The sequence below is a fragment of the Mustela nigripes genome, unplaced genomic scaffold, assembly GCF_022355385.1.
Source record: "Mustela nigripes isolate SB6536 unplaced genomic scaffold, MUSNIG.SB6536 HiC_scaffold_148, whole genome shotgun sequence".
In the NCBI taxonomy this organism is placed as follows: Eukaryota; Metazoa; Chordata; class Mammalia; order Carnivora; family Mustelidae; genus Mustela; species Mustela nigripes.
Window position 1 is genome coordinate 677,259 of NW_026739562.1, and position 19,700 is coordinate 696,958.

General features: G+C 41.1%; 1 protein-coding gene across 5 annotated transcripts in view; it reads right to left on the reverse strand.

Moving 5' to 3' along the window:
- LOC132008405 (leucine-rich repeat-containing protein 4C) overlaps nt 1-19,700 on the reverse strand; it is a 1,212,627-nt gene that overhangs the window by 44,230 nt on the left and 1,148,697 nt on the right. The gene's annotated exons all lie outside the window — the stretch shown is intronic.

Consider the following 19,700-nt stretch of genomic DNA (forward strand, 5'->3'; position numbering starts at 1 on the left):
AATCCAGTTTCAATATTATTCCGTAAGAGTGGAATTCTGGCATAGGAAAGAATTTAGGATACTAGTAGATATGCATCTATTACCTAAAAACCCTGCCTAGGGGATTCCTATAACATGAGATAGAGTTCTGGTGAATAAATATTTGGGAGATGGGGAGTGTCAAATCTAAAGTATGAAAATTACCTGGAATTAATTATTTAATTGTTAGCAAGTTTCCACCAGAGATGTGCAAATTTTGTATTTTAGTACGTATATGGACATGTGTATAAATACAGCACATATATATGTATACCTTTGCAATGTAACACTTTGAGGAAGTCTGCTCAATGTGCTATGTTTATAGTTGGGGAAAACAAGCACATGTTCATCCGTTGAGATTCCATTTCTTTCTGTTGTAAAGAGTTATAATCTGTTATATCTTAGCCTATAACTCTCTGGACCAAGTCTAGTCTCCTACTTAAAAAAAAAAAAAGAAAAATATATATATATGTTTACATCAGTGGAACAATTCACACTTCACACCATTTCCTTATATGCACTAATTATATATAAAGGCAGGCTATTTTGTTTCAACCCAACCCCAGACTAGCGTTGATTACTGCTATATTATTAGAATGTTAATTTGGGAACTTTCTAATTGTCTTTCCCTTTTGCAGACACAAGCTAATGTTAGACTTTAGTTATGAGACACATTTAATTTCTTTTGTGTGACAGAGACACCAGAAAGGCTGGCAGGGCTTCATGATAATATAATGCGCATAGTGGTCCCTGATAAAGCTTAGAAGTGGGGTATTATTAAAGAGAGTCCTGTTTTAATTCTGTCAAAAGCCTACTACAGGAGTGGTACATGTGAGTGGGCTTCTGCTTATGAATATTTGTGTGTGTCCTCCTGCAACCCAGCACACACATATGAATTGTTAGAAGGAAGTGGAAGAGTTTACCCGATGAGTCATCACACAGCCCCAGCTTTGTTCCAGTGCAGTCATAGCTGCACATTAATTTGGATGCTAACTCTGTTCCAGTGGTAAACACAAAAGCAGAGAACCTTGTGCACCCAAGGAGCTGCTTTAAAGGGCTCACTTAGGGAAAACATCTGCAGTGCCTATTTTAAATCAAGGCCTCAAAATTACATCTTCCGTGAAAGTAAGCTACTCATTGCCCAGTGAACTAAAGGGGCATATGCCTCCCAGTGCAGCTACATGAAGAGAGGAAAAGAATGGAAAAAGTAGAATTGACTAGAGAGGAAAGGAAAAGAGGACGGAAGGAAAAGTGAGATAAATAATGGAGGACATTCCAGAAATATCAGTGGGGTTCCAGGGAAGTTATGCTAATGTCTCCAGGGTTAGGCAGATGCTATAAGAAACCCAAGGTCTACTGGAATCATGTCTCTTTGCTAAGAAGTTAGAAATCCAAGGTATGAGAAAAGAAGCCTTTGATCTGGTCACTGCATGGGAATTTACCTGTGGATTTACAATTCTGACTGGAAATTTTAGGCTCACTTTATCTTCCCAACACAAGAGCAAGAAATAAAAGGAGAGTATTTTTATTCACGATGTGATACATATGATTCGAAGAGGATGTCTGTGATGACCCTTTTCATGGATAAAACTGTAAGGTAAAGCAGGCTGCTTTATTTGCAGGACTTCTCAGAGTCTTTGACATGCTAATGGCCTCTATCCTTTCCAAGGTGGGGGAGGCAAGCAATATAAAGTGAGAAAGTGGATCAAGCCTTCCTTTACCCAAAGCATTTACATTTATTTTTGTTCCCCAAAGTTTATTTTAGGAAAAGTTTGAAGTAAACATCAGTTAAGATACCTAACGACAGGGACATCTGGTGGCTTAGTGGTTAAGCATCTGCCTTGGGCTCAGGGTTCTGGGATTGAGCCTGCATACAGCTCCCTGTATGGGGCTCCCTGCTCTGTGGGATTCCTGCTTCTCCCTCTGCCACTCCCCCTGCTTGGGTTCCCTCTCTCCTTGTGTCTCTGTCAAATAAATAAATAAAATCTTTTAATAAATTAAATTAAAATAAAATAAAAAGATACCTAACAATATCTTATACTAAAAAGAACTCACTATTTGTGAAAGCAATTAAAAAAAATCCAAAAACTTCTGAAAAAACGTATTCTAGCATTACTTTAGGAATTGGTTTTTATATTGTTTGGTGGAGTATAGTAATTATTTTAACAGTCAAACTTGATCACAAACTGATTTATATAGAGGTTTTTTTGGTAGTTTCTACATATTGATATCATTTACTTAATGCATGAAATAAAATCTCTTGAAGTTCAGCATTAAACTTAGCTTGAAAAGATTAAGACATTAGATCTTAGAGAAGCAGGGTAAAAATGTTTGAGTAAAAATTCTAGTAATAACTACAATCATCTAGAGACTTGCAAATCTAGGGCACTGATTTTTGCTAGACCTATTAATTAAATGAGACAATGCATTAAAATAGTTTACATTGTACTTGGCACATATAAACCTATGAGTAGTAGTTATTTTCATGTACTATTGATATTTTTATATCATAGATACATTAAATAATGGGACCTTTATGAGTATGGAAATGACTTCCTAAAAATAAGGAAAGGGAACTAAGTGGTAACCTTATAAGTATTTGCAGAGGTAATCAGTTTCAAATGAGGTCATTAGAGTGGGTCCCAGTCTGAAAGGACAGGTATCCTCCCATAAAGGGGAAATTTGGATGGAGACAGACAAGCGCAGAGGGGTGATTACGTGAGGACATACAGGGCAGAGAAAGCTGCTGTCTGCAGTGATGTTTCTATAAGCCAAGGAACGGCAAGGATTGCCAGCAAACACTAGAAGCTAAAGGAAGCATCAGAAGATTCTCCCTTAGGGAATCCTTCCTCTAGAAAGATTTCCCTAGAGTCCCAGACAGCATGGTCCCACTCATGCCTCGACTTCAGACTTCTGGCCCAGGGACTATGAGGCAATACTGAAGTCCCCCAGTTTGTGGTGGTTTGTTCCCACAGCCCTAGGAACAGATACACGTGTTGGCCATCTTCTTTGTATTACTTGTCACAACTGTAATCATTGCTTGATTTATCATTGCCTATATTCAACCCTAGAGTGGAAACTCCGTGAGGGACACAGATCTTGCTTGTGTGGTTACCTGTTGTATTGCCTGGTTCTAAGATAGTGTCTGGCAGAAATTTGTGCTCAGTATATACACAATAAGTTAATGAATGGTATAACTGGAGGAAACACTGATCAAGCTTTAAGGACCATCAACAAGAACACCTATAACTATCCATTACTAGTTGCTGTATTTGTTTGTTTGCTTTCTCTGCTCAAAGCTTCCTTTAAACCTAATCCTTCCCAGGAGTACAATTAATTGGGTGACTCTGTCTACAAAGGCCTATAGATTGTTATGGAACTAAAACCCCAGTGGATCTTACTTAGTGCCCAGATGATGATACTTCTAGAACATCAGTGACTTTCCATGGGAGGAGGAAAAAGCAAAGAATCCTCTGAAACAAAAGCATGGCAAAAATAGAAAATACTTTCTGCCACCTGTCCCATACATGTGTCATGGTTTGGGTCAACTGTTGATGGGAAGTGTGATCACAGGTATTTTTAAACCAAGGCACTCAGTAAATACAGTGTTGAAATATGTTATCTCTCTTTTATTGGAAGGCAGTGAGGTATTGCAATTAAAAGCACAGGTTCTGGAGTACGAGAACTCTCATTAGAGTTCAGGCTCCCTTATTCACAAACTGTGTGACCTTGTACAAGTTGCATTCTCTTCGAGGCCTGTTTTCCCCACCCCTTACCATGTGGAGAGGAAAAAAAAAAAAAAAAAGGAAAGAAGAGTACCTATCCTAAATCATGAATGGGAAAATGATGTTTGCAAAATAATAGCACACTGCATGACATATAGTAAAAATGCACTAGGTGCTATTCTAAGAGCTCTTTGGTCACAGAATCTACTGATACATAGAGACTTAAAATGCATTCTTTTACTTACACATGAATGAAATACCACAACCCCACAATGGAAACCTGTTTTTCCTTCCATTGGCCTTGACCACTAACTGAGGGTTAACTGATTTAAATGAACATGAAGACCAGGAGTCACATTAACATGTAGAAGTCATATGTCCAGGTCTGTTGTTTAATCCCCAAATAGTGATTTATCCCAAAATGCTAAATAAACATAAAATAATCCTTCTCAAAATTGTCATTTGAGCTTGTTGGAAGGCTAAAGACATCTCCATTTCATGATGAATCCATAAGAGGACCCAGCTGTGTGTGTGACATTTTTAATTTTTTACTTCATGAAGCCATATTTATGAAGCAGACCCAGGAAGAGTCTCATGTGTGTTTTTACATCTTCTTCCTATATTATAACCATAACAGCAGCCTAGTATTTGACCATAGGACAATATTAATCACAGAGACAAAGAAAAATGCAAGAACCATAACAATAACTGGTGGTTTTTTATTGTATGATGGTTGATAAAGTATTTTTCTGCCCATTAGCTCCTTTGATCTTTCCTGAAGACAGGTCAAATAATTATAGGTAATATTTCCATTTCAAAGTAGAGGGAACTGAGGTCAAATGATTTGGTAGAAGTCACAGAGCTACTTTGGGATAGAGATAGTACTACAACTACAATTTTCAACCCCAAATCTCCTTTTCTACCATTACAACTTGCTGCAATAATTATGTAGTAAGTGAGATGCACAGATTGATGATCTAGAGAGAGATTTCATGAATATATCTAGTCTCTACCATTCCCAGATAAGATAATTTCAGTTTTTCAGCTTTGAATACTCTCTATCTTGCCTCTCTTGAGTACTAACATCATAAAGCAGTGGTTGCATAATAGATTTGATTGTGTTAAACTGACATGATGCTGTTTACCCACAAAGCTAGAGATTTAATGTCACTGACTAAATTTTCCATTAAATGAAAATCCAAGAAGTTGTCTAGATTTTATTCTAAATGATCTCAAAATTCATAGCAAAATGGGTAAAAGGAAGTGAGTGGTTGCTCTGCTCTCTTAGCTCAACATCCAGGCTTCCCAGTGAACAAGGAAAACTGCAGATCATGTCCTGTTTTTCTCTGGGAAATCCTCCACTTAGTCAAAGTCACAGCTAAATTCTTCTCCAGACAAAGCAGTGTCCAAACCCAGGCTGACAGGCCACACCAGGAAACCATTCAAGTTGAGTCTCATCTTTCAGAGGAAGCCTGAGATTGTCTCCTCATGGCAGCCTCAGACAAGCCTCCTCTAAGTAGTGATAGCAATTGGACACCATCTGGCTAACCAGACCCTGACCCTTCAGTGCTGCTACAGACAGACTAAAATGCAAAAGCTTGCCCTTGGTGAGCTCCAGGCATCTAAGCATCCCAACACAAGGTCTCCTCCCTATAGATTCCATTAACAGTATTTCAGCACTGGATTACATACTGTCTTCTGCTCCCTAATTGCTTTATGTATTATTCCCTTCTTGCTTCTCCAACACATTCCTTAGTCATTTAACTTGTTTTTAACTCTCATAGCAACTCATCCTGCCATGACGGTATGGATGAGTTCAGTGACTCTGAGCTATGCCCTCAGCTAGGTCCTGGAGGCTATAAAGGTGATGCGTCAAGAAGCTTTGTCCTCCAGAAGCTCCCAGTGTACTCAAGGAGACCCTCACATTCACAGCTTACACTGATATGATCCAAGAGCTAAGCTGGCAGCATAATTACATCGTTGGGAAGCTGAAGGGAGAATGAGATGACATAATAATCAACGTGATATTCCCTGATAGAAAAGGAGGATGAGTGGAGGCAAGAGTATTTCAGGTAGGAAGAGTATGACCGAATTCACCTAGTTTTTATTAAAGAGTTGGTCTGGCATGTTTTAATAATGTCAAATGGGGCAGTGAGACTACACTGAAGAATGAAGATATTAAACAGAGTGGTACTACATAGAAAAGGAAACTGAACACTTTTGGATTGCCTTCCCTGCTACATAGACTAATTGAGTGCAGGGACAATGTGTTTCTTTCACGGCTTCATTACCAGTATATGGTGCAGTGTCTAGGATATGGCAGCTATTTGGGAACCTTTTATTCCAAAGGTTGATGAATGAATGAATCAAAGGCTGGAGATAGAGAGCCAAGCATGATATTCCAGCAAGGGAATACTATGATGAGATTGGGTTGTGTGTTTTTTTTGGTTTCGTTTTGTTTGTGATTCCACTTATTTATTTATTTATTTAAGAGGCGGGGGTGGGGGTGTTGCAGAGGGAGAAGGACAAGCAGACTCCATGTTGAGCCTAGAGCTCAACACAGGGCTCCATCTCAGGACCCTGAGATCACGACCTGAGCTGAAATCCAAAGTCAGAGGCTTAGCCACCCAGGAGCCCCGAGATTGAGTCTTAAAAGACAACTTTAGGTCCTACCCTTGATTCTTTCTTTCTACTTTTAAATTTGCTTTTATTTATCAGGACCCTCTCTGACCAAAACCCACCATTGACCATTCACCTTACTTAGAGTAAAAACCATCATCCTTCCAATGGCTTGAAAGGCTTTATACCATCACTATGTCTTGCTCTCCTTAAATTTAAGTCCAACTTATATTTCTTTTGACTGTTGCCCCTTCAATCACCCTGGATTTCTTGGCACCATCTGGATAAACCAGACATGCGTCTGCCCATTCTCTCTGCCTGGAACTGTCTTCTTCCACAGCCATGAAGTTCACTTCCCCACCTCCTTTCCGTCATTATTTAAATGTCACTTTCTCATAAAGTCCTCCCTAAGTAATTAGTTCAAAATTTGATAACTTCATTCCCCCCCACCCAACTCTTCTCCCTTACCCAGGTCTGCTTTTTCTTTACATATAGCATTTATCTCACTCAACCATTATTCTGTACTAATTTCCTTTCCTTTCCTTTTTGTCCTTGTTTTCCATCTTCTCTCACTTGACAAGAACAGAGATCTTTATCTATATTTTCCACACTGACATCCCCAAAGTGTTTATACCTAGTGTTAAGCTCAGCACATAGTAGGTGCTTCAGAGATGGTTCTGAATTGCACTGAATGGTTAGATGTTTGAATAAGGATTTGGGTTTTGAAAAATATAAAGCAGTAGGAGGTGCAATTGACTTGACAAGGTTGCAAGGTAGTTATTAAAAATGAATGCTGTAATAAATGTTAAAATCCTAATGAGAGTATAACGTTCCATATGCTTATACATCAGTATTTTATCACTAGCATCACAAACAACATGACCCAAAATAGACCATCAATTCATCTCACAGACAACTGGAGGCTGGGCTCCTCAATGGCAGGAAAAGACTAGAAAGAAATAAAGTGAGTTCCTGAAGAATATAGAAATGCAAATTCATTCACTTGGTAAACACAACTGGACAGAGGATAGGTTTTGCCAATTATGCCCACCTAAGCTGAATATATTTAAAAGGTATATGGATGAATAGTTGTGAAATGATGAGCCTGAGGGAGAATGCAACATGAATGACTCAAAGGAAAGACTAGGAAGAAATGAGGGTGTATGATGTCAGTCAACGTGGCAAAACTGCAGCGGCTGGGAACCAATGAAACCAGACATATCCATTGACTGCTTAAGGGACAGAAAAATAAGGCAGACAGCTACAGAATACATCTAGTATTGACCAACTCTTCCATTATCAAACTACTGTTTGACCTTCGGCAAACATCAAAATATCCCATGCGTTTCCAGTTCGCCCCTCTGGATCCACTCTTCATGCTTCTTCACCTAGTAAGACATGGGCTTGTACTATTAAATCAATGGGCTCCTTGGTCCTCAAAGTTTGATTGGGCTTCATCTGATGGGGGATGCCAGCGGAAGGTTAGAGTGGGAGTGTGTAGACAAGCCATCTATACCCCCGGTTCCCTCACTGTGGGATCAACTGGGTTCCCTGTAACCTTCAAACAAACGCTATTGCTCTGAGGTGACCTTGTCTGTACGACCCTCTCCTTCTGGATATCAGTAACTTTTTCCTTCCTGCTGTCTCTCCAGTCCTAGGACTCATAATAGCACTTCTCTTTGTAGCAACAGGTTACTTACTCTGCCAGCCCACGTGGCTCACCCAACCACTCACACCTTTGAAAAGCAACCCCTTTCTTAAACCTTATCTGAATGAGTCTAATTTGAACATACCAGCTGTTGAGTTTCCTGTTGAGGCTTCAATGATTCACATACATTCTCTGAAGCTCAGTTTTCACATCAGTAAAGTAAAAATAATATCTACTACTGAGGGCTCTAGGGACCATTAAATCAAACAACCCTTGTAAAATAGCAAAGTAGCTGACCTGGAAGGAAATATCCAAACAATGTGAGTTTCTTGGCCTGCCTTGCTGTAACTTATCACATTGTACTATAAGCACTTGCTTATTTTGTCTGCCTCTCCCTGGAGACTGAACATTCCTTAAGGGCAGGGCCACAGGCACAAAGATCTGAACCTGTGCATCCAGCAGGTGTCCTAAAAATGTCAGTTAAATGATCAGTGAGTGAATACAGTACATCAGCAGCAGAGAGAAGACAGAACTCCAAGGTATCACCAGGTGAAACTACAACATAAAGCCTCAGAAACCGAAAGTTCAAGATGTTATAATTAGATATAGAGGCACAATGGGAAGGACAACTTTGATCTTTTTAGACCCAACCAGCCAGTCATAATAAGGTTAGGAATCTGTCTCCCACTCTGATTTCCACTTCTTTCCTTGACTTTTAGAGCAACTCTTTTTCATTCTGTTTTTGTCACTATGCCTCTGCTAACCAACAAGTGGCAGTTGCTTTTGCGGAATCTCATTATTGTAGAGAACAGCACAAATGTGTGTATGTGTGCAAAAGCAAGCAAGGACACACACATGCATACCTTTCAGTGGAAATGCCATCCTGCCAGCTTTGTTTTTCATTTCCCATAAGAATGTCACAGTTTTAACTGAGCATCAGCAGCTGAAGAGTTGAGTAAGGTCAGAAATGGGCAGCATTGGGGCGCCTGGGTGGCTCAATGGGTTAAGGCCTCTGCTTTCGGCTCAGGTCAAGATCCCAGGGTTCTGGGATCGAGCCCCGCATTGGGCTCTCTGCTTGGCAGGGAGCCTGCTTCCCTACCTTTCTCTCTGCCTGCCTCTCTGCCTGCTTGTGATCTCTTGTCTGTCCAATAAATAAATAAAATCTTAAAAAAAAAAAAAGAAATGGGTAGCAGTAGGGCGAGACTGTGAATATCAGCAGTATGGACATTCAGTGATGCTAGAGGCAGGAAGTAGTGTTTTGTGCTGAAGCACACACTTAAGCAGATGGACCTAGGTTTGGGACCTGCTTCTTTCCTACTCTCTGGGTGGCTTTGAGCTAGTCACTGGACCTCCACACCTCAAGTTCCCTTCCGTTAAAAAAAAAAAAAAAGAAATGAAAATACATAAATTGATTAAGTATAGTACGTTTATAATTATGTATTTATAATTTACATACAGATATATATTTTGTATAATTTATTATATAATTTATATAAGTGTATGTGTTTTATGTAGTTTATTATATATATCATTAGAGTACCTAACTCAGAATTGTTTGGAGAGGTAAATTATATATATATATTTTTTTTTTTAATAGGATTTTATTTATTTATTTGACAGACACAAGTAGGCAGAGAGGCAGGCCGAGATAGAGGAGGAAGCAGGCTCCCTGCCCAGCAGAGAGCCCAATGCGGGGTTTGATCCCAGGACCCTGAGATCATGACCTGAGCCAAAGGCAGAGGCTTTAACCCACTGAGCCACCCAGGCACTCCATATATATATATATATATACATATATATATATATATATAATTTTTTTTAAAGATTTTATCTATTCATTTGACAGACAGAGACCACAAGCAGGCAGAGAGGCAGGCAGAGAGAGAGGAGGAAGCAGGCTCCCCGCTAAGCAGAGAGCCCGATGCGGGGCTCGATCCCAGGACCCTGTGACCATGACCCGAGCCGAAGGCAGAGGCCCAACCCACTGAGCCACCCAGGCACTCCATATATATGTATTTTTATACATATGTTATATCTATTAGTAAGATGATCTATTGCACACAGAGTGTGTACGAGAACAGGATATAAAAGAAGACAGAAAAGGAAGGAGAAAAAAAGCAATAAATTATCAAAATAGCCAAAAACTGGGAAGAGACAGAAGGACGGATGGAGGGAGGAAGGCAAGAAGGGAGCAAAAGGACAGAGCGCGCCTGTTCTTCAATAGAAACCGGGCCAAAGGGTACTTACTCCTGGCCTATTGGTCACTTTGCCCAATATTTATCCTGAACAAATAACATGATGCGTCCTTTAGTAATTCCAGCCTTGCCCATACCTGAAAAACACCCCTATACCATTTTCCCCAGTAATTTCAAATAGTCACTGAGAGAGAAAAGACAAGAGGTATTCATCTCCTTTTTCTGAATACCCACAGCACTTTATCTGCAATTCTCAAATGAGATGTCTCCTTTTCTACCTGGAATGTTTCAGAATGGTGTACACGTCTTATCTTGTCTCCTTACACTTCACGTCCCTCAGTGGCATGTTTCTGTCTGATTTCACATCTCGGTCTTCCATGATGGGTCTGACGGGGCATCTTCAGGAAGGTAATGCATATAGAAATAAGAAAACACGAACTGAAGAGAAAAGCAAGAGGCTGCCAGAGCCAGGGAGTGAGGCATAACGGGAACCACCAAGGAGGCCTAAAGCCAAAGTCCCTAACTGGCTAGTTTGTATAACGGAGAAATAAGTTGACTATAAGAGGAAGAAGAAAGAAAGAAAAGAGAGGGGAATGAAGTAGGAGGGAAGGAGGGGGAAGGCAGGAGAGACAGAGGGAGACAGGAGGGTAAAGAAGCAGAGGGAAGAGCAGGGAAGGGAGTCCATGGGAAATAGGTGGTGCCTATATAGGTACAGAAGCTCTAGCCTGTTTCTTTGCCGCAGGATTTCCTTCCCGAGGTCCGTAGTGCGCCTGAATTAATAATGCCACAAAGGGGAATATGGCATTTCCCAAGTACCAAACACATTTGACCAAGTAGTTTCTTCTCTACATATCCTGAACAGCAGTACAGACGACCAAAAGTAATGCTTCTTCAGTATTTGGAAGTGGTTTTCTGTAGTGATCACCGGCTTGTGTCGCCCTCGGCCCGCAGGGACGACAATGAGCCTGGTATGGTGTTAATGCTTCATTTCCGTTTATTTCATCAACTTCCTTAGCTTATATACAGCAGGGTGACCAATAAGGGGCCAAGCAATGGGGAGAGCCAATGAGAGTCCTGTTACTATGCTGATTAAATTTGATACAGCCAATGACTATGTCCTCCTTTAGGCGGGCTTCACCAGAAAGTTCATTGTATACTTGCAGCGTATTTTGCTAGCAGTGAGCCAAGCGCCTTCTTGTAATGGCGGGGACTTTCCCGGCCGGAGGCAGTCCCCGACAGGCTTGGAAAAATAAGTTCTCTGTGCCTCAGAGAACTTATTTTTTCAAGCCTTATAACCCCAAATACCAACCTTTCTATCCAGGACACTATAGAAGTAGGTCCTTCTTCCCTCGCCCACCTGCCTCTATCTGAGAGTACCATAGAGAACCCTATATCTATCTATCTATCAATCTATCTATATGTATGTATGTTTGTGTGTATGTGTGTGTATACACACACACTCACACACACACATATATATATATATATATATATATATATATATATATATATATATAAAATGTTGAGAGAAAGAAAAAAAGAAGAGGTGGGGAGAGAAACAGAGGAAAGAAAACTCATTCTGAATTTTCCCCCATTTCCCTCCAGTGAGTTTGGGATTAAATTTCTACACTCTACCTACATGTACTTGAGAACGCATACTGCAATCAATTCTTGGATTTAGCTTTTCTTGGGCTCATGTCCATTCCTCTGGTTTAATCAGGCCAGCTACAGAATTAGGCCAGTGTAGGGCTCATGTTCAGTAGAGGCAATGTGCTTTGTGATGGGCTTCCCATGTAGATGACAAACTTGCATGTCATAGCAGGCTAAGTGAAAAAGAACTTGTTACCTCGCTATATGTTGTCTGAGAGCTAGGCTAGTGCGGCTTCATTGGATGGCAACAGAGCAAGATAGCCTGGGTAATTGAATAGTTAGTAAATCCAATTCCGGTCCATTCTTACCCAACCGTGAGAAGAAAGTTTAATAGGGAGTATGATGAGAAAGCCACAGAGTTTGATGAGAAAGCCACAGAGTTTGATGAGAAAGCCACAGAGTTTGATGAGAAAGCCATGTAAATGAACAATCAGGAAGAGGAAGAAGGGAAATGGACTTTTGGTCCATCAATCAGAGGTATCCCCAAACTGGTACCGGAGCCCAGTCCAGCCCAGTCCAGCCCAGGACTCAAGATTCCACCTGCTCCTTTGCGTGGCCTCCGTGGCCAAGTCCTTCCTCTCATATCTCTAAGTGGTAGACAAGGAGTAAGAGAGATTGAAATATTCATTAGTGTGAAGAAATGGAATCATCAGGAAATTCCGCTCCTTGATGCCCTATGGCTCTTACTAGAGGGGTTAACTGAGTCCGAATGAAGCAAACCCAAACGGTTAAATCTATTTCTCCCTATTAATTTGAAAGTACTTAAAATATACTCTCTAAAGTAATAAATAAAAATTATTAATAATACTAATTACAATATATTATACACTTACTATGCTAAGCACATTACATGCCAGTCTTATTTATCCTCATAACACTATTACAAAATGGACATTATTATATCTGTCTTCCCAAACTATATCCCTCTCTTCTCCCCACTGCTCCATCCATCCCGGCCTCAACTCCTGGATTAAAGCACACATATCACCCTCAGACCAGAGGATACAAACGATCAAAAAGGGAGAGGAAAAAAAAAAATCACCATACGGTTCCTCAGAGTACAGATATGTTAAAAAAAGAACAACTCTATTGAATTTCTCTCTCTCTTTATCCTCTCAACTTAAGACTTACTACTTCACTTTAATTAAAATAATTACACAAATTAAATGTCACAGAATAAATCGTTTTTAAAAAGAACTTCTTATTTTATAATTTTATGCAGTCCAAAATGTATGAAAGTAATTCTAAATGCATGTAAAATGCTCAAAGGCACTGTTTAGTGAAAAAGAAGATACACAGCCATGTTTATAGTAAGATACAGACACACACACACACACACACACACACACAAATACACAGTAGCTAAAATGAAAACTTTCCAAACGTTAAGTGCACTCAGCTCTGGGTGGAGAGGTGATTATGTTTGTTTTTGACCTTGTATTTTCAGAGTTTTCTGCAGTTTTATTTGTAGCAAACATTTACTGAACACGTACGCTCTATTCCAGGAACTCTACATGTATTAACTCATTTAGTTTGCACAACAATGTTACAAGGTAGGTACTATCATTGGTCCCATTTTATAGATGAGCAAAATGAGGCAGAGAGAGGGTAAGAAGCTTGCAAAAGTAGTAGGCAGCACAGCCATGATTGAACTCACGTAGTCTGATTTCAGAACCTGAGCTTTTAACTACTACAGACTCCTGTCTACTTATAAGAATTAGTCTTAGAGGGATGCCTGAGTGGCAGAGTTGGTTCCAGCCCAGATTGTGACCTTAGGGTCTTGTTGATCGAGCCCTGTGTCAGACTCCATACCCAGTGTAGAGTCCGCTTGAGTTTTTCTCTCTCTGCCCTCACACCCAGCATTTGCTGTCTTCCTCTCAAATAATAGGTAAACTTAAAAAAGGGAGAGAGAGACAGAAGGAGAGGGAGAGAACACTAGCTCTATAATTAGAAAAAACACATTTTAGATTATTTTATTTTTTCAATGTACTCTGCAAATTTGGTAATAATCAGACAAAAGGAAAGATGCACATACCGGGGTAGGTGCAGAAGGAATTTAATCAAGGCTTTTTTCCCCCCTTTCAAAATTGTCATTTCATTGGATTGCAACAGCCATCAGATTTGCTTCAAGCCATTAAGAGGCAAACTGGACATTAATTTTTGCATTTGAGTGCTTTTTCCTTTGTAATTATCAATAATGAAATTACCATGGAGTCCCTGTTTGGGGGGGAAAAAGAGACATTCAAATTTTGTGGGTTTTTTTTTTTTCTTTGCTCACATTGCCGGAAATGTACCAAACAGCGGAGCTTGCAGGCTGGCACGCACTTCCTGTAATAATCAGTCACCTCACACCACCTGCCACCAAGCGGGGGTCGGAGCATGGAGTCCATTACTGAGAGGCCCACCACTGTTCAGGTGTGTTCTTGCAAGACCTTCAGTTCTGCATTGCAGTTTATGGCCTGGAACGTGGCTTCTACAACATGATCAAGCTAAGATAATGATCTCATTATAAAACCAATCAGAAACTCTGTGCAGTGTTTTTTTTTTTTTTTTAATTTTTTTATTCTTATTCATTGAAAGGTTGGGAGATAGGAGAGGAAGAAGAAACAGGCTGTTTGGAATGTCTGCATTTTGAAAATGGAAATTTCAGTAATGGCCACCTTGACTTTGTATGCCTTCCTGGTCCTCACCCTCTGTTCTCCGATCCTTGGTCTGGAGCTAAATATTAAATACTGTGGATAGGCCTAAGTTTGCATATCACTCTAAATGTGGATGGAATTTGGGATATCAGTAGTATAAGCCAAAGCCCTTGAGAGGGGTCAAGAGTTGGAGATTTCTTAAAAACAAAAAACAAAAAACAACAAAAAAAAGAATCATTATAGATCATTATATGGATCATAAGACAGAGCTTAGAGTTAAGAATAAGATAGAGGGGCGCCTGGGTGGCTCAGTGGGTTAAGTCTCTGCCTTCACCTCAGGTCATGATCCCAGGGTCCTGGAATCAAGCCCCACATCAGGCTCTCTACTCAGCAGGGAGCCTGCTTCCCCCCTCTCTCTGCTTGCCTCTCTCCCTGCTTGTGAACTTTCTCTCTGTCAAATAAATAAATAAAATCTTAAAAAAAAAAAAAAAGAATAAGATAGAACTGAATTACTGAGTCACAGCTAGAGCCTATCTAATAATTAAGGAGAGTCAGGCAAAAATCAGAAGCTAAGCTTGGTGTCTAGCTATGTTTGTGTTATTCCTTTCACAGCACTTGCTATTACAAATCCGAATTCATCCCAGGAGAGAATCTTTCACACAATAAAATGTAAATAAATTGGGCAAAGTGAGTTTTAAACAAGTTCCATGACAGGTGTAAAACCTTACTGGGAAAACGATCAGTGACAGTCTGTTGCCAGCTAGCACCTTGGTTGATAGCCAGCTGGGGACAGAGATGGGACATGATGTGGGCACTTCCAAGAGGTGCAGAATGACTGTGGAGATGGAGAAAGGGAACATCTTTCTCAGGAGTCTGGGAATCCACTATAAGAAAAGGCTGTCCATCAGCAGTTTCATTTTCCCAAGCAAGAATGGCCACCTTGACCTTAATTACCCAAAGACAAAGGATGATGGGACGGAAAACCATGACTTCCAGCTTTCCGAGCTTCACATATAGTGTAGGCAACTCTCAACAAAGTTCGACTTCAAGAACCGAAGAAAGGCTTCACTCCATCCCCAACCTCAACCCTTCCCAAAGGACCACCTGAACTATCCTAAAAGATAATTAATTATCTCTAGGAAGAGTTGCCAATGACACTTCAGTTAGGAATTTGAATTTATGCGGGTGAGGCAGACAGGAAGGGAAGAATGAAAAGGAGAACAAAGATGTGTTGAGACAGGCCTGGTGCCAGTGTTCCATTTTATACCGAAATAACCCTCAATATGTAGGGTTGAGCTTCTATCATCCCCATTTTTCAGACAAAGAAAGAGCACATGAAAGGTGAAGAAACTTGCCCAAGGTAACACAGCTAGCAAGTTAGGCAGACAAAATTGGCCACCTGAAGTCCTACGTGAGGATGGAAGGAGGAATGTCATCAGAAGTCGGACGGGGCGCCTGGGTGGCTCCGTGGGTTAAAGCCTCTGCCTTCGGCTCGGGTCATGATCCCAGGGTCCTGGGATCGAGCCCCACATTGGGCTCTCTGCTCCGCAGGGAGCCTGCTTCCCCCTCTTTCTCTGCCTGCCTCTCTGTCTACTTGTGATCTCTGTTTGTCAAATAAATAAATAAAATGAAAAAAATAAAAAAAGAAGTCGGAGCATCTGAGAATAGGATTACGCCGAGGAGCCTGGAATGTTCTTCCCCAGCCCCTCCTCGTTCCCTTCGTAGCTCACAGGCTCACTGTCCTCCCTCAGCCCTTCACTGTCCTTAGAGCAGCCTGCCCCACCGCCCCAGTGCCAAGCAGCCTCCCTTTGCCCTACAGTCCCCAGCTTCCGGTTCCCATTTCAGCCCATTTATTTCTGGGATAGCACTTCTGGCAATCTGGATTTAGCTTGCTTATATATTTACTTGCTCATGAGAACCTCTAGGAAGGCAATGACCTGGTTGATTCTTGGTCACGCTTCTAGACTAGATCTACCCCATACTAGATGCTCAGCAACAATGTGCTGAATGCATTAATAGGAGTTTGAATAAGGGAATGAATGGATAGACACACTAGCAACCAAAGACATAAAACAGGAAGTCTAGAACGTCCTAGGACAGATTTATTCTATTTCCCAATTTTGCTAAATGCTGTTCTTATTTCTCTGAGTGTCTGGGAATATCTCACTTGTTTGTTTTTTCTCCCAACAAGGATGCCAGGAAGAAGAATGACACAGATACACTGGATGGATGAGGAATGGGACATGACAAGGGTGTTCATTATTCCTGCTCCCATCTCCTTCCCGGATCGAAATTCCCTGAATTGGACAGTGTTGAGTCTGAGGAAAACAAAGCACAAAGCATTTGCTTACAGTGTCTCCCGCAGCTGGAGGCCTTAGGAGCCGCAATGCCCCTTCTGATCTGTGACCCAGAAGCTACAATTCTGGAGTCTATGAATCGCTGTCACCTTTATGTTTTCCTTTTCCAATGCAATCTTTGCTCTGCCAATGGCACAAGGACCCCGCGCAGTCAGACTCAGCCTCGTTATCCACTAGATGACCTCATGTCCACGGGATGGACGCATGCCATTGCCAAGGAAAGGCAGGTTTTACTGAAAGCCCACCTCGCTCTGACATTTCCATGTTCAGGGCTCCAGGAGGAAAAGATGCTGATGGACAGATTCAGCTTCCTCCTCTAAGCAAATCCCCCACCCCACGCACCTGCCACTTGATCTCTCCGTGTGGCTGTGGCCCCTCTGTCAGGAAGCATTTTGCAACAGGATGCCCTCAGTGACTCAAGAGTGGCAGGGCTGTGTCAGAGGGATGGCCGCGACTGCTGCTACTGACACATTTCAGTCAAGCCTTAGCAAGCCTCTGCCAAGCAGGGAAGCCGACAAAAGAGCTGCTGTGACTGCCTGAGGCTCAAATCGGATCATCATTCTCAGTCTGGGGGGAAAAAAAAATCCAGCCACTCAGCAGTGGGGGTGGTGGGGGAAGCCTAAGGAAGCCTGAACCCTGACTTCTCTCTTGGCTTTGATGGCTGGCTCTGTGCCAAATGCAAAATTACATCTGAACTCTTAGCACTGCTCGGGAGTAGCAGAGACACACTCTGCCGCAGATGAGAACACTTCAAGGTGAAATGCCTTTCGGGAGTTGTTTTTTTGGTTTGGTCTTTTTTTTTTTTTATTTTTTGCTACTGAATCAATGTTCTTAGTGACAAATGTTAGATACCTGCATTTCTATTGGCGCTGATCTGTCCAACTTCCGGGGGGTAAGAGAGGGACACCTGCAGTGCCAACTTGCATCCCTCTGCCCCCAGGGCTGCCTCAGATCTTCTCCTGAAAAGGAGCAGCCCAGTTGCAAGCACCGTGGATACTGGCACTCCTGAGAAGGACCCTGGAGATTCACTAGCCCAACCTGGCTTTGAGATACACAGGAGGACGGTGAGGTAAAAAGAAGAGAAGAGGCTCTTGGCAAGGGAGATGTTTTCACCTGTCCTCACTCCCTGTGCCCTCCCCACAAGCATGCTGCCACCTCCTGGAGGCCAAAGTCACTTCCTCCATCACTTGCTGGACGAGAGGATTCCAAATGACTTTCATAGATGAAGGAGTTTTACAATCAATACCCTGTAGAGAACAGATGCAAGGCTCCCACTCTCATTCCAGAAATCAGCCTTTGGGGGAGGGAGGGAAAAAGAGAGAAAGAGAGTGTGTGTGTGTAGGAAAGGACAAGGGAAAAAGGGAAGAGACAATATTCAGGAATTTTACCTTAGGGTGCGATGCTTAGGTGTAAAGATCTATTGTCCACAGCAGAGTGTAAAACAACTAATTAGATGACTCTTTTAAAGGGAAAAGTCCTACAGAAAGAAGGAAGAATCTAGCCCGAAGCACTAAGTAGCCAATTTAGTCAGTATCAAAAGAGTGAAGATGAACTACCAGCAAGGATTCAAACGGCATCTTTTCTCCAATTGAACCTTGAGTTATTTCTTAAATGCAAAGATCTTGGTTATAAAAAGCAAGTTGAAATTCTGACTCCTTTGGCATCCTAAAACCCTAAATTGTACTTGCAAGAGATTTATTCTATACTTCTCTCTACATTTCAATGTCTGTCCTTACAGATTTGACTGGAGAGGACCATGTGAACATAATATATTTGGCATCGACTAATGGGATTTTTTTTTAGTAAAAAATCAGGATGAATGTCCACAGAGGTTCTATTACTAAAAACAGAAAGAGAAACACAAATTATTTCTTATTCTGTAAAGACATTTTACTGTATTAACGACATCCTTCTTCTACTTTGTGCATTTCTATTCATGGGCAGTTTCACTGTTATCATTTTTATGGTTTCCAAAGATTGGAACACAAAAGATTTAAATCATAGCAGCATTTGCTCTGCTCAAAACTGGTACAGAAGGCAGCAAGATTGCTTTCTCGTGCTCTACAAACCAGGGAGCTACTAACCCCAAATAGAAAAAAAAAAAAAATCTACATCCAATTCCAAATACATATCGTGGTCCTGATTCCTGGAAAGAAGCTTCAAAGTGGACCTTGATGATATGAAATGAAAAGGATGCAAAAATAGTTGACATGAAAGCTTTCTTTGTGCACACCTGCACAAGTCTTTGATAGTCGATTGATTCATAACTTCTCCAAGGCATAAATTTTGGCATTAAATTACCCCAAACAGTCATGAAGGCTTTCTTTCAATCTTTTAAATGTGCTTGCATCGGGGGAAATTTATTATGTAACGGGAAGATATAACTGTGTGTCAACAAAACCAGCAAGTCTGCTGCTCCCCTTCTGGATCTAGGCCAGGTCTGGATGCATGTGCTTGAGGCCTCCAATTTAGGTCACCCACCTGTAACTCGCTTCTTTCCATTTCTGCTGCAATCTAGTAAGGATAAAAAGATGTGATTTCTTTGTTCCTCTTCCATTTATCCTCTTAATGCTATCTGGTAAGGACTTTAAAAAAAAAAAAAAAAAACCTATTTCCTAATCATTTTTGTCCTCAATTATGGCCAATAGCTCTGGATGGTTTTATGCAGAGGAGACTGGGGTTCATACTGCTCTTCAGTTTCACACACTGCTTATCTCGGTGAGCCTCAGCTTCCCCAAGTGTAGAAAAGATAATGGAGATAATGGAGGGATGTACTTAGTAGGAGACCAGGTGTATCACGGGGTAGCTCCTTGATGGGAGGCAGATTTAAAGAACATCCAGAAGAAAAA